General features: G+C 41.9%; 1 protein-coding gene across 1 annotated transcript in view; it reads left to right on the top strand.

Annotated features, from left to right (window-relative positions):
• Positions 1-14,125, top strand: part of LOC121296467 (protein sidekick-2-like) — a 131,808-nt gene that overhangs the window by 63,361 nt on the left and 54,322 nt on the right. The gene's annotated exons all lie outside the window — the stretch shown is intronic.

The following is a 14,125-nucleotide window of genomic DNA, read 5'->3' as shown; positions in this document are numbered from 1 at the left end:
TCGCTTTATCAAAGATAAGCCTTCTAATCAGGTTCGGGTGACAAGAGTTTGGCAGCCCAGCCCCCAGTAGACACCTGTCATAAATACACAACACAATTCAACACAATTGGCAGTCCCTGCTTGAGAGAGGTCCATTTTAGTTGGCTGTGGGGTTATTTTGGGTGTCTGTCTCTGGCTGGCACAGTGCCCGGGCCTGGCGGATCAGTGTCTGCGTGGTGACAGCTGTTGCCTTGTACCCTCCTCCTGCTTGCTTCACAGGGCTGCAAGGACCAGCTGTGCAAGGCACCTGTGCCAGCGCTGGGGCGAGGTGACAGATAGCCAATCCTGCCATGGAGGGATGCGATTGGAGATGGTTGCTTTCCTCTCTGTTAAAAACCACAGGAATGCTGCGTTTGGTTCTTCAGTTGTCATTTCAAGCATGTGCAGAATGTCATCTCAGGTTTCGCTTTGTAAGTAAATGCCTTTAATGGCAGGGCCTGATCCTTCCCTCTGTCGAAGTATCCCTCCGAGGAAGATCGTACCTTGTAACATGGAGAACCTGCTCACCACTAATTCAGTAGCAGGATGGCAGAAACCTCAGTTGCAGTTTTTAGGTTTAAAAATACTAACCAAGTTTAGTAATGGCTTTAATTGTCTGTCAGGGGGATCCTCCACAATATCTGCAGCTTACAGTGGTCTAGATGCTGAATGCTGATAGATCAAAGAGGTTTCCATTGAAAAGACCACTTCAGGCAAAGCCTTTGTTTTTAGAGTAGCTACATCATGGAATCAACTGGACAGTGTTGCAGTATTGCTATTCTTGAAAGTGTTAGGCAGCATCTCAGCACCGTTTAAATGAATTCATCAATAATATTTGTTTTCCCTCCCTGACTGTAGAGATTTATTAATTAAACAGAAAGCAGAACAGCGGTAAAAGTGAAGCCATTTGATTATTTCTATATTATCTCATTGGACTGCTTGCGTACTTAGCCCTCCGTCGTTTAAATAGAATAAGACCCTACAAGCATTCTTAAATTAATACAGAAAAAAATAAAGAAACACACATTTTGAGGTAAAAGTATTTTTGTGGGGTCAAACTGTGTGAAGAATCCCAAACCCATTACCTGTGTGTGATTGCTTCACTGCTCCACTAACTTCACAGCCAATTCTCACATTGTGTTCTGTAGCTCCCGCCTCTTTCATCTCTGCTCGTTTTTTTTTTCTCTTTCACTCTCACTCGCTGCTTAATTAGTTTTGCATCGTTCTCTTGCTCTCCATTCTCATTCTGTCTCACTATTCCTTTTCACCTTTTTTCTTTCTGTAACAGGCTGGGCACGAACTGGCGACCTTGTGCATTGCAAGCAAGTGTCTTACCCACAGTGGAAAAGAGCTGTGCTTTTAGAGCTTTGAGCCTCATCTCTCTAACCGGAGACAGGGCAGAATCTGTAACGGCAGTGTATCACACAACACTGCCTGTTACATCTCTCTACCCCTATACCTGTCCACCTCTCTCTTTATCTAGCTGTCTCCCCATATTTCCCCTTTTTTTCCCAACCCCTTTTTCTTGTCCTCTTTTCCCTCTGTGCCACCAAAAGGGGGGGAAGAAACATACTGTAGGTTAAAATAAAGTCTGGAAAACAGCAAAATGGTTCTGGGCTTTTTTGTACAGTGTGCTGTTATAGTAATCCTGTATTATGACTCATATTTGTTTTATAGCATTAACAGTATCTTTTTGATTAAGAACAAAAAAAAAACATGCAAACTCCAGAGCAAGCATGTCTGACCCTTTAAGTTGTTTGTGCAGCTTAAAACATTTCTATTGAACTAAAATCCTAACTGTGTTGCCCTTGACTGAACATCAAAAACACTGTCTTCCACCAGCTGGAAAACATTTCATTAAACTGTTGGCTACAGTGGATTGGACTGCTATTGTTTCTGTGACAAAGCTGCAGTTTTCAGTTGAATCATATAAAATATAATATCATATAAATATAAATACAAAAGCTACTGCACAATCAAAAGGTCATTGAAGAAATTTAAGCGCAGAGAAAAAGTTGTCTCTATTCCTTTCTCTCTCTCTCTCTCTCTCTCTCTCTCTCTCTCTCTCTCTCTCCAAATCAGGAATGCTATTTAAAGCATTGTAAAGCAGCATCTGATTCGCCACCGTTTTGTTTCCCAGTGCTGGCACCTGTCTGTGTAGAACACAAGTGTGAGCATTTCCAATCACGGCATGACTGAGCCTTTTATTCCCTGTACTGCTAACCACTTGATCGTCCACACACACACACACACACACACACACTGATCCACTGATTACTGATCCACACCCAACTCAGATATTCCACATGTTCCAGATCTCAGAATTCCCAATCTCTGGGATTCCGAACCCAGCAGCTGGGCTACAGCGGGCTTGATCACTGCGCCAGGCAGGACTCCTTCCGGAAAATATTGTATGTATGTCATGTGTTCACTCTAAGTATCAGGGGAATGGTAAGGCGCAGTGTAGGGTTTGTATCCTGGCTGGCATCTTATTTATAGATGCAACCTTTGAACTAATTCCTTGAGAAACAACCAACATCTGCTAACTACACGAGGGAAATAAAAGCCGAAATGCTGTAGAAAATTGATTATAGCTGACATTAATTCCCCTTTAACTTTGATATCACTGACATTCGCTTCTACTTTTGGTGTGGCACATTGCACCCTCTGTGGCTGACGGTGGTAACTGCTTTGACTGAGGGAAAACATACCAGATGGTGGATGCAATGGATCTGTACTAGGTGGAGAGGGGCAGTTACAATAGTGTGAGGCATTTGTGGAACAGGACCACAGTAGTAGCTGACCATAGCAATGGGAATGGTTCTGTGTGTAGAGACAGATAACTCAGCATCTGGAGGTAGTGTGATTGCGTTGTTAGTTTCCAATACCAGCGGGCTCCTGGGATGCAGAAGGATCTCTGATGAAAGGCGTTGCTCTGAGCAATTAAATTTCACGCTACACTTGCCAGTTGTGACCATTTTGTCCCCTTCGAGCTGTAACCAGGCAAAGGCAGGGATTACAACAGCATACCCAGATACAGCAATGATAGGCAGCACGCTCACTCAGATCACTAGAGCGCCATGATCAAATACAGCAATGCTTATAATGCCATGCTCAAGCAATGCCATTGTGTGCGCAAACCTTGTCTAAATGTGTCGGTTTACCCAACACCATGCTCAAATATAATCTTCCAATAATGATGTTGAAACTATGGATGTGTTTATGACACTCTGCTCAAGCAGAGTCGGTGTATACAACACCATGTCCAAGCAACAGAGTGCCTGTGTCTACAACATCGTTCTTGAACAATGGCCGAGTTCACAACACTATTCGCAAGCAGGACAATGGCAGTGTCTGCTTTACATCATTCAGATACATCAGTGGCAGGGTTTTATAATGCCCTGTTCAGTAAAGAAATAACAGTGTTAACAACGTCATTCTCAAACAGAGATTACTGCGTTGAAACTGGGGAATCACAACATTTTCAGCATGCATCTGGAGTAAGAGTATGCTGGGTCAGGCAGGGCCACATTGGGATAGGCAGGGTAAATCCCTCAGGTCACTCTGGGCATGACTTGACAAGGTCAGGCCTGGTCAGATTCACCTAGGGAGTATTTGAGATTCTGTTCTGTAAAAGGTAAGCTGTATTCATTTTCAGCCCTGTCGTCAATACGGCCCTCTATCCCCATTGGGATGCCATTATAAGGCTTTGTTTCCGCCTGATTATATATACAGTACCATGGTACAGCAGTGGATTATTGGTTCATAACACTTTGACAGCAATGTCATGTCAACCATATCAGTTACAGTGTATCAAGACCCCCAGTGCTTGAAGGGGAAAAAAAAGTGCCGGTATGCAGGGAAAAGAGGTCCGGGGGAAACTACGGCCATGCATGAGTTTGCAACATTTAAACTAAAATAAGTAATGTGTAGTGTCAGCTTTCAAAAATCTCCATATGTGCTTTATATCATATTTCTGACTAGAAGACCTGCCGTTATGCAAGTCTTTGGACTATAGAAGTCCAAAGTGATCCCATTTCCATTGTGCTGTCATTGCTGGTAATACTGTAGACTGCTAATGGTCCTGCTAGGGTCTCTCCAGGGTGATAGAGCTGGGTGATGATTTTTTTTGTTGTTATAAGGGTAGTGAAATGACAGATTTCAAATTCTACCTATGACATAGGGTGGTGGTTTGTGATCTGAAGGTTAAGTCAGTCACAGAAAAAGCCAATGCAGCGTCTTCATCATCCCTTCTTTCTTGTGACCTATGGCCACCTGGCTTGCCCTGGTGCAGAATGGCCTCTGGCTCTGAAACACACACCAATTTACCAACACCAATATGAGGGAGGGAAGAAACTGAGAGACGAGTCGGACAGAGAGATAAATAATAGGGGGGTCAATCAATGAATCTTGTTGGATTTATTCTAGTAAAAATGGACGTTATCAAATAATCTAAATATCATGACATAAACACTGAATCCACAGAAGCGCTTTCGTTTAACACCTGAACTTTTCAAAATGATGAAGGCATTCATTGGTACAGCTGTCAATGAATCAATTGTTCGTGTGGGCTGATGAATCAGTTAAAAGGCAGAAGAATCAACATTAAGACCCCTGATAGACTGGAAGAGAAATAATGAAGAAATAGTCTCTCAGCTGACAGATTCTCCATGAAATGTTATGAGGAAAAATCTCTTATGACGGTGGCAGGAAGCGAGAGAACTAGAATGTGTTAGGTCCTGCAGCCTTCTCATTGGAAATCTAGAGGAGATGCACTGACTGACTCCTCTGCTCAGTACATCGGCTCTGTTCCAATCATTCGGATTATTTCTTTCTATTGATCTTTAACCATTGGCAATACTTTTTAGTAACGACCTTCTGAATTCTGAAATGCTGCTCAGTTGCACTTTGTATAGCGTGTCTTGTTGTGTGTTTATTTTTGTCTAATGTTTTTACTTTGAAAATACTTGTATAAATTGTCAAGTCAATGAAGAACCTATTGAATTTAATATTGAGAGAATGAGAATAGAAGGACACTGTAAATGATACTGCCAAAATCTGTTTCTTGCTTGGGAAAGAAAAAAAAAAATACTTTTTAAATTCTATAATAAAATTTAAAAAAAAATGATTTCCATTACATGAGAGTAGATGTTGAACTTCATGCTGATTTGAACTTGGCTCTCGCCAAGATAAGCACCAACTAAGAATTAGCTTTGCAGTAAACTAATGTAATCCATCTGCATCTCCATCCATTTGCGTTGTTTCCCATCTGATGATGTGGATAGCCTTCTGTCTGATGTTGATTGCTGAAGTGTAATGCTGGCTCCAGGGATCAGCTTATTTTGCCTCCCCATCGCATCAGCACACACAACAGCTGCGATGCTGGCTCCGGGGATCAACCCAGTGCGGTCTCCCCAACGCATCAGCATGACAACCATCTGGATTGAGCTAAGTACAGTACATCTCTGGGGTCTTCAAGTGGGCACCTTCCATCCTCAGTGTTTCGTTGACTAGCCCTCGACACCTCAAGAGGGCTCAACAGAGAATCTGGCGTCCCAGCATCAACCCACTCCATCCCCCACTCAGCTCAGCCCAGCTTACTTACCTGTACATCAGCATTGCTTTCTTTCTATTGTGCTTGAGATCCCCATCCAGAATCTTTCCGTCTCAACCACAGTCAGTTGCTACTCCTTTCTGCTGCTTCAGATAAGTTCTTCACTGTACAACGCAACTCTTGGCCACTGAACCCAACGTCTCTGAGAAACCGGGTTGTAGAGTGTGCCACTAATCCACGACAACCCACCTGCACTGGGTAAACCCGGACTCTTCATCCTCGCTGTTCCGTTTCAGTAGCCAGTTGAGCATACCGAAGTTTCTACCTCTCATACACGTCATCCGCACCATCTTCCCATGGCACTGTTAACTCTACCATCTACCAGATGAACAAGGTGTTCTCATCCAGACCACAAGACAATGTCTGGTCGAAGGTTAGTAGTGGCAATCTCAGTTGGAAAAATAAGCCGTTGACCAACATCTGCCAGCATTTTCCAGTCTCCAACAGCTTCCAGTTGTCCTGGGCGAGGCTTGGTTTTAACACCTTTTCTTGGTGGCTGCTCTCCTGGATGGAGAAATATTGTCTTTTGTGTGTAATGCTTTGATGGAAGTGGTGGCAACTTATTGTTCAGGTTACGCTTGTCTTCCAATGCTAAGGCCAAACATCGCAGCACCTGGTCATGGCACCAAGTAAACCATCCTTTCCTAAGACCCACCTTACATCCTGTCAAAATGTGCCTTAATGTTACAGGTGATGAATACAAAGGACATGAGGGATCCTCACCCACCCAGAGGTTTAGGTTCTGTGGTGATGGGAGAACATCATATGTTGATCTTATGAGGAAACTGATCCTGCTCTGTTCCATTGTCCATAGGTCTTGCCAGCCGATCTTGCGTTGTTCCACACTCTCCAATCTCATCCATTCGCCCTGCTTGGCCTGGGAAATGACCTTTACACACCTGATCCTCTCCTCCTGCTTTTGCACCTCATTGACTACCAGCTTCCTTCGTTGAGCTGAGGTTGCCTTGTTCCATGTAGGAGGAGCTGAACTGAGACCAAAACCTCCTTTTCCATGCTGAACTTATCCCATGATATCTCCGATTCGAAGGGCAGCCTTAGCATCTTCCACAGCTTTCTTTGCCATCCATTTTCTTCCAGTTTTCAACACAGGTGCTGCCTCCCTTACGCATTTGTCGTGTGAATCTACTAATGTCATTTCCAGTCAGACTTTGGCACACTTAAACTCCTCAGAGCAGAGACTGGTAGCTGCAGTATTCCTTTACCATAAAGTCCCACTCTGCTGAGGCAGCATGGAACTCCCAACCATTTCATGATGTATGAACTGATTAAAGCTTCCAGCTTCTCAACTGTTGTCAAGGAAACCTCGTACACAGTCAGTGGCCACAGCAGTCTTGGCAGTAGACCAAACTGAAAGCCCCAGAGTTTCAGTTTGCCTGGTAAAGTGCTGCTGTCTAATTAATAAGAATAATTCTTATATTGAAATCAGATGTAATTTCTTGCATGACTCCGAAGCCAAGATAATCCTTTACTTAAGGCAAGGTAAGATTGTTCTTTTATATTTTGTTTCAGTGTGAAATTGCCACTGCTATTGGGAAAAGTTTTTCTTAATGAGAAAAGCAGTTTTGGATGTGAGCTGGAGAGCAGGAATAGGGTTAGGTAAAAGGCTACTGAGGGGAATCGAGTCTGAGAGAAAGCCAGCTTTTAAGCCTGCTGTTCGGCGCTGAAAATTGTTTTTTTGTGCAGAGCATGAACAGGGAGCACATCTGCAGTTAACAGCGCCAGTGTACTGCTACGCGGGAACCAGCTGCTGCATGCTAAACCAGCCTGCACCAACAGCGTTACCAAGGGCACGAACATTTCTCAGTCTCACTTTATGATTTGCTCTAGTTTTTTTTTGTTGTTATTATTATTTAAAAGCAGCTGACTTCGTAGAGCACTGCGAGGGAACAGCTCCAGATTGATCTGCATTGCAAAGTGGTTCACACTTGTGTATTGATTACTGCTGTGAAGCTCCTTAGCAAGCATGCTCACTGCTGAAGGGAGTGGGTCTGTCCATATGCTGTATGGTAGATGGGGCAGGTAGATTGAGCAAATCCGGCCTATCAGTGTTTATATACAAAATCTCTGTAAAAAACTGAAAGGTCCTTGCTTGTACAGGACTCAGCCAGGTTATCCTATGAAAACACCATCAATGTACAATTTAAAAAAAAAAAAAAAGGTCAGTACCAGCTAGCTTCAGGGTAAAACCACTTGGCAGCTGTTTAACTTCCATTCACTTTATCTCAGACTCCCTGCTTGGCCATGTCCCGAGTTCAGGAGAAATATACTAATGTTTGTTAATGATGAGGGTCAGTAGCTATAGACAGATGTAGTGTGGGTGGCCAGAACTATCCCACTAATATCTAATCAATCTGAATACCCCTGTCCTGAACAACCATCGATCCCTGAAATTCTGCCCTGGCTGTGTCTCAAACGGACTGTCAAGCTTTCACTTGTGACCCAAACTGAACTTGAACTCAGGCCACCAGAGGTGAAAGATTTTCCTGTTAATCCACTGCACCATCTACCCCCAGTCCGAGTTAGTAAATCGAGATATTGAGAGCCTAAGAACTTTTAAATGTTGTTTTACTTCAGTAGGCCTAGCTGGTTAAACAGTTGTCTTAGTTGTTCCATGTAGCTGAAGTGGGGGCTTGTGTTTCACTGTGTGTGGGAGGGTTTTTTTTTTTGTAGGACTACGATCTCAGTTTAGTAGGAATGAATGAAAAACCTGTGTGATTAAAGAAAGTGTAGTGAATAGTCAAGCTAGTGGTGTCACCTCTCGTTTGTCTATTATTTTTCATTTGCTAGACACAAATAATGAATGTAATGTGAAAAGGTTCTCAGATTGATACAGTGTGAGAGGCAAGCTGCCAGATTGATAGGTGCATGACTGTGTGTGCGTGCGTGCGTACGTGTGCATGTTTGTGTGTGTGTGCGTGCGTGCGTGCGTGCGTGCGTGCGTGTTGATAAGCAGACACACCCTGAGATTGTTCCTCTGCTCCACAGCGGTGTACATGTGGTTCAGTATGGGTGGTGATTGTGGGATACAGCCCCAGGCTTGACGGTGGAGGTGTTTCGAACCCCTGCCTCACAAGCTGTCAGAATGCCTCAAGTAGACAAGCAGGCTATTGCTGGGGCCAGCAGCCCTCAGAGACAGAGGGAGGCTTTTAGGAGGAAGTGTGCAGTCAAGATAATGGGTTTTATTGTCTGGAGGTTGCCCCGTATAGTCATTAGCTGATCTCCCCACTTTTCCACCTCCTCTCCGAAATATACATGCGATGTGAGCTATTGCCATCTTCCGTGCTTTCAATAGCCAGACCTGTCGCTATTAATATCTCCAGCAGATCTTTGGAGAGTCACACCATTCCTTATTTTTTTTTTATCTTTCTTTTTTTCTGCTTTTCTTCATAAAAGACAATTAAATAAAGAGGTATGCTCTGGATCAGACTGCTGGTCCCCAGAGCTGTGCTGACGCAGCAGACTTGAGCGACACATTGTGAATAACTTGGTTGGACTGGCAGGCAAATCTATTACCCTCCATTTCTAATGAACTGATTATCTTAGAACAGAAGATGCCTCTTTCTAGCACAAGCAAGGGACAGTGGTTTTGCTCTAAGGGCAAATATGTTTTTATTAATTCTTATGCACTGTTTGCAAGTCTGCGACAATGGTTTAGCACCTTTACCATGCTTTTTCACCATAGAAAAACACTGGGAGTGGTTTGGCTGAGCTCTTGTCTGCTCAGGCAGTGTTTGCTGGGCTGTGCGCAATATGTTCTGGGAAAAGTCTCATTGCAACGTTCCAGTTGTAGCCAGTGCAGAGAGTTTTCAAAAGCATCTGCTATGCAGTATATCTATATTGAAACAATCACTACCTCACTATTGTTTTAAAAGGGGAAAGCTATTTTCAGAAAGAATCCACTGTGGATTTTGAAGTGGAAGTGCATTTAAAAGCTCTTATTATTTTTTCATCAGGTGTGGTGTAGTCAAGCGTTTAGATATAGCGGACTGATCCAGGAGATTTGACCCCTGGATGGGAATGGGAACCGCATTTTGTGCTTAAATCCTGTCCTTCTATAAAATGATTGAAGTGGTTTTGAAGACGATAATTCTTACAGAAAAGTCTGATAAACCCCATTGAGATACCTTTATAGTACCAGTGTATACCCCTATGGAGACTGCTGCAGTACCATTAACAGAACGGAAACAATGGATTTGGAGCAAAGATTGCACAGGTGCTGTACAAGTGACACTCGTACTTAAGTATTATGTTGTCTTGTTTTAAAAAGGGGGTTTGACAGAAATTGCCTTGCAAAGGCATGCAAAAAGCATGAGAAATCACACAAAATGACTTGGCAAACTCGGCTCGCTAAACTTGTGTGGGGTTTAATACACCCAGAGATTAAAAAAAGGTCATTAATAGCTCTGTTAGCATGCAGTCTCTTCTATGCCTTCTCCGACAGCAGTTTGAGTCTGTCTGCTTTTAAAAAGCTCTCTCTATTTCTCTGTCTCTCCCTCTCTCTCGTTTTTTTAATTCCCTGTTTGATTTCCCCCCTATCGTCTTTACTTAAAATAAAAGCTGTCACTCCCACCAGTTAGAAAAAAATTGCAGAAGATTATTTCGCAGTAACTCCAGTTGTAAGCCCATGCATTATCCCTGTATTAAGCCCCATTACTTACAGCTGTGCTACTCTGTTTAAGTGCTTCTATTAAAATTCTTAAGTGCTCCTGGGCATTTTTAAAACTCTGAAGCATCACAGAATAAAACATCCTGCTATGTAAATAATGCTTTTCTTACAGTTTTATCTAATATATATGGATAAGGATTGTCATCCACTCAGAACACACTGACAGACCCAGTCAGAGACATAGTGGGCAGCACTATAAGATAAACCTCCCTTCTGTACATATATTATAACCTGACCTGATGATATGTTATCCCAGGGAACAGTAGCATCTGATTGATGTCATTGATGCAGTATCTGTATGGATTCATCTAATTCCCTTCATATTTATGTAATGATGAATACATTTCTCAACACACAAGTGTAACATATTGCTATTGATACCCAAGTTTGTGTCTTTTGCAGAATACTTACTGACATAGTATTTGCAACCTGTCTGTGTCGTTGTGTACACGTGTGGCTGCTGGTGCTTGCAGGTGGACTTTGTGCTGTGCTGTGCCACGGGTTGCAGAAGCAGAAAACATAGTATTTATTTTCCTACATTTATTATTTCATTTTCTTTTACCCTATGTAAAAAATTCAAATGAACTGGAATATCAGAATATGCCACGGTCGTATTAATTTAGTTGTCTGTGACCTCAATTGAAAACAAGGCTTGGCATGTGTAGTGCAGCAATGTGCAACAGTGTACCGAATTCTGACATGTGCAATACCGCAAGACAGTGGTACTGGGAGATGCTGGAGATCACTCAATAAGGGACGAGTAGTTAGTTGGTAGTAGTTTAGCTGCACAAAAGCCTCTGAGATTATTTCAATTAAATCGCAGTTGTGTAAAATGACAGCTGGTAAACTGTGAGATATGTATGTTTAAATAAGTCACTGTAGCTGGGTTTTTTTTGGTTTTTTTTTTTATTGTGTGTGTATAGTAAATCCCCTGTGTTAGTGTTTATGTTTTATCTCATTATATGAAATTCTCCTGTTAAGCTTTTGTATTTTCCTTCCCAGAAACCCCTTAAGCCCAAAGAGTGAAAGGAGACCAGGGTACCTAGTTTGAGGCAACTTTAGTGTATCAAACCCCAAGTCTCCCCTGGTGTGCCATACATTGACCTGAAACCTCATCTCCTGAAACCAAGTTCCAAGCCACAAAGTGGGTTTGTCTTCCCTCAGCTTTAGAAAATTAAACTTAATTTGCACCACATAACAATAAAACAACAACAACAAAAAAAACATCAATATATGTATTTCATTTACCTCAAACAAATGCTCAGAAATATGAATCCATATCTTTGTTACTGTTCAAAGGACAATTGATTTGCAATGTTGTTTCATCGTGTTTTCATGAATGCCACAGAGGTCGATGGAAATTAAATCATCTTCAGAACTGATAATATGCTGTTCTGTAGTAATTGTAAAATAAATGTGTAATGTCTTATTAAAATTATTTGATTGTAATTCATCAGCCCAGATATACTGCATTTGGAATCTGCCCTGAATACTAATCATTCCTTTTGAAATATTTAACTTAGCAGATCATGTAGGTGTTTAAGCCTATTTGTACTTGGGGACTGGGGGATTTGAAATGAAATGCAGGGGCAAGCGAGTAAACTGAATCACATATCAAAAGCATATTGCAGGAAATTGGTACAAACAGCACTGGTGTAGTGTATTTTTATTTTTGTACTTTTCTTTCAATAACCACAGGTACATTGCAAGTGGCATGCAACTGTGCAACATTGCTATTATTAATACATTTGCACAGAAGCCTGGGGCAATGCATTGTTCAAATGGGAAACCACATATTTTCTTTAAAAACAGTCCAAGCTGTGGGTAAGCTAATTACTTTAGTACAATTATCACTTTTGTTTAATAATGATTTAGGACGAGTGTATGTATATTCGGTCTCGTAATTTATGACGTCACAGAAACCATAGATTTAATTATTTTGCTGTAACTCAATGAAGCCCATCTATTATTTATATATATAGTAGCGAATTAGGTTAACGCAGGCAGGTGCATCACACGGTGAGGCAATCCACACACAGGCGGAGGGCGGGCGCGATCCGGGACCTCTCGCACTGAAGCACAGCGCCAATAATGCTGTACAAAAGAGCCGCACCCTTTGCAAGGAGCCGCACCCTTTGCAAGGAGCGTATATCAGGCCTATGTCTTTGTATGTGATTACGTCCCCTACCAGCCCTGCTGCTGCCTTCCCCTGTGCACGCTACACTCTCCCCTGCCAGCCTCAAGTCCGCCCCAGACTTGCTTACCAGGCTACAGTCCACCGAGTGCATGCCGTCTACTTGCATCCACTTCTGACACCAATGTAGCAAAATAGGTTGAATAGCGCAATATAACAATATGGCGGCTGCTGTATTTTTATAGCGGGAGTAATAGAGCACAGCTGTATTTTTTTATTACTCTCTCTCTCATTAGATTGGTTGTTTGCACCACCTGGTACAGTGTGTGTGTAGCAGCCTACTTCACTACACGACCCAGGCTGTCTTGCTACATGCTTGTTTTGCTGCAGGGATGCACAACAGACCCAGTGATCAGCCCTGAAACAAGGCTCATGGTACGATGTGATGTGTTTACTCACTCCGATGCCAGCTGTAATCTACTATCTCCAGGCTGCACCTTCTCTTAAAGTCCCCGAGATTAAAGCACTCATGCCCTTATAAGATCCCCCATCCCCACCCACACCCCCAACAAATGAAATGACTGCAGACTGCCAACACTCACTACAAACTCCACCCCAACCTCCCTGCAACATTCTGAGTCTGAGAAATCAGGTTAATCAGGTTCATAGAGTACTGGCTGATGCAATATAATTGCTTCTTTTGAGTTTGAGTTGTGTTTTTGAATGAGAGAGAGAGAGAGAGAGAGAGAGATATGAATCTGGCAAGGAGAGTGACAGAATAGAGCAGAAATCACAGATCAATATGTAGCTGTACCTGCCTCAGTCTAAAAGTTGAAAAGCCCCTTTTTAATAGTATTATTATTATTATTATTATTATTTATTATTATTATTATTATTATTATTATTATTATTATTATTATCCATAGTGAATGATAATTTTCATATAAACTTAAGTGTTTTAGAGATTTATTACAGAGACCCGTGTATAATAAGATTGCCCGTGTATTATAAGTTTGATGATAAAACCTGCATTTCCATTTCACTGAAATTGTACAGGGTATAATTTTATATTCTGTCATTTAAGCTTCTACCTTTGAGTTTTGATGAAGTAAACTGAACAGAAGCAATGGGAAGCAGAGCAAGAGTGCTAATTGAACTGAGTGGAGCAGTGGAGGTGGTCTCTGTACCTTTTAATTAAAGAAAACAGAGACCCAATCCAGGGTGAAGGGCCACTGCACTGAATGATCTATTCCAGGTGTACATTACCCAAGACAGCATGTGGATTTGGATAGACATGCAGTGATGCTTATGTGTGTTCTGTAATGCTCTAATCCACACAGGCAGTGTAATTGCATGTTTTAGAAGCAGAGATGTAAAAGTGTCACCATACATTGATGTTATAATTGTTGAACTATCAGAATGAATTCTTGCATTGTTAAAGTTAACCAGCCTTGGGTGCCAAAGAAAGAATTTGCAAATACATTTTTTATTGCTTCTCACTGAATTTTATTTTGACAGTTGAGCAAAATATTGTTTTTAAACATAATCAAGCTCATAGTACTTTAAAAACCTGGAATGGGTGAAACTGCTATGCAATAGAAGTCTTATTTCCATCCCTGAAACAGCAATGTAATCCAAAACATGTACACTACAAAATGCTGCAAAATTGGTA

Source organism: Polyodon spathula, chromosome 21 (assembly GCF_017654505.1).
Source record: "Polyodon spathula isolate WHYD16114869_AA chromosome 21, ASM1765450v1, whole genome shotgun sequence".
Classification (NCBI taxonomy): Eukaryota; Metazoa; Chordata; class Actinopteri; order Acipenseriformes; family Polyodontidae; genus Polyodon; species Polyodon spathula.
The sequence above is the reverse complement of the archived record's forward strand: the minus strand, read 5'-3'. Positions and strand labels throughout refer to the sequence as shown.